The following is a 2,360-nucleotide window of genomic DNA, read 5'->3' on the forward strand; positions in this document are numbered from 1 at the left end:
TCACACACATCAACCACTAGCACCGTCTTGCCGTCCGCTATTTCGACTTCTACCGGACGACTTAAATTAGCTAACGGTCTATCAAGTTTAGGCACAAATTTAGGAGACACAAATGACAAATTTGCACCGCTATCAAATAGAATTCTTGCCGGATTAGAATTAACCACGAAAGTACCTGAGACAACTTCGTTTGATTGCTTGGCTTCATCATTGGTCATCAAATAATTTTGACCCCTTGCCGTACTCGCCGCCTTCTCTAACCGTTTAACATTATCATTGCGCAAGTCGGGACACTCCGGCTTCTTATGCCCTTCTTTTCCGCAATTAAAACAAGTGATTTTGTTTCCGGAAAATGGTTTCGGACATTCACGAGCCATATGACCCGGTTGCCCACAATTGTAGCACGCATAAGAAAAACCACCGGAAGCACCCTTCTTCACGCTATTGACACTTTCGGAACCCTTCTTGTTCTTGTTCTTCTTGTTTGAAGAGTTAGAGTAACTAAAACCTTCAAACTTTCTCTTTGAAAAAGTGAAATCACTCTTCCTCGGAACCTCCGGTTCAAAACCCCGAGCCAACTCGAATAGTTCTTCAAAAGTCTTAGCCATTCCCCGACTAATCTTACCCTTGTACTCATCATTCAAGGTACGGTAGAAATCCTTCATTAACTTGTGATCATCACCCACATATTCCGGGCAAAAACGCGTCTTTGCCAAGAAGGTAGACTTGAGTGTAACCAAGTCCATTGACCCTTGTTGCAGATGGTGCAACTCGTCCCAGATTCTATCGAGATCGGATGAAGTTCGGTATTCTTTGAAAAATTCTTTCTTGAACTCCTCCCATGTCAAGCCTATACATTGTTCTTCACCATATAAGTTTATCTTATCGTCCCACCACAACTTAGCTTCCTCCCGCAACATGCTTGAACCAAACCTTGTTTTCTTCTCAGGAGGGCATTCCGCGGTACGGAAAGCTCCCTCGATATCGGAGATCCAACATGTACTCTTCAAAGGATCTCGCACCCCATTAAACATCGGGGGTTGAGTGTTATTGAAATTCTTATAATGGAAGTCCCGCCTTCCTTCACCTCCTTCACCGCGAGGATAAAGGTTTCTAGCATCAAGGGCCTCTTCTATAGTGGCCTTCATTCGTTCATTTATCAAATCGGTCACCTGCCCATCGACCGAATCTTGAAAGACCTTTCGGACGTCCGTAAGAAAATCCGCTTTTAACTTTTTAAAGACGGCCTCAACCTTGGCCGAAAACTCGGCGTCGTCGCTTGTACTTCCGTTATCATGATCGGGTCCGTTCCTCATCTTCATTCTATAAAACGGAAGAGGTTAAGCAATGAAACGAAAAGACACAACACATACGTACGTACATATATACCACACTATCCCATCTCGCTCGACAATCGTCGTACACTACTTGTTTGGCACGATTTGCGCCCGTAATAATGGTAGCTAGTCATTACTATGCGAGCACGTCATATTAACTTGCTAGTACAATGTCCATCTCACTCGATGCTCGCTAAACATACAAATCAAATAGCGCATGATTAGTTTGCATAAACCTATGCACTAACCAATCCCGATCCGACCCAAAGTCCTACAAGTCCCGCATAACGCACTCACAAAAAGTCTAAGTCTAGGCGCCTATCTCAAGTGACCTAAATCCCTTAGACCATGCTCTGATACCACTTGTAACAACCCGACATCTTAAATCCCTTAGTCGCGTACCAAATAAAAAAAATTTCTATGTCAGTGCATCTGGAAGGCGTCCAGAATCCTAGACGGCGTTCAGCTCAGAAATGTGGGACGGCGTCCAAAGTTTGGGACGGCGTCCAGCTCAAAACAACTGGGACGGCATCCAAGCAATTGGGACGGCGTCCCAATGGTCTTCCAGCTACTGATCACGGGTCCAACTCACACGAGCGGAAACCCCGCTTCCCGACACTTTCAAACGAAAACCTTTTTACCACAAGTCAATATAAGTGAAACTAAGAGATTTTCATCATCAAATCAAGTTTTACATCAACGGGCCCACATCGCCCATTTTACGAGTTTCGTTCAAAAATAAAAGTTTCGACCAAATATAAGTTTAAGTTCCAAACGACACTAGAGCATGGTGTTTGGGGTTAAACTACCCAATCTCGGTCGAACTCCAAAAGATAACACCCAAAAGCATCCCCTAACAAAACAAGCGGGAGATCACTAATCCAATTGAACGCTCTTACCCTTGTCAACGCCCGAGCCTATAAAAAAAAGTAGACAACGAGAGGGTAAGCAAAGCTTAGTGAATGCAATAATTATACGAATACATATATAATTATACCTACTTGCATACACTTACACAACCAA

Source organism: Rutidosis leptorrhynchoides, chromosome 4, assembly GCF_046630445.1.
Source record: "Rutidosis leptorrhynchoides isolate AG116_Rl617_1_P2 chromosome 4, CSIRO_AGI_Rlap_v1, whole genome shotgun sequence".
In the NCBI taxonomy this organism is placed as follows: Eukaryota; Viridiplantae; Streptophyta; class Magnoliopsida; order Asterales; family Asteraceae; genus Rutidosis; species Rutidosis leptorrhynchoides.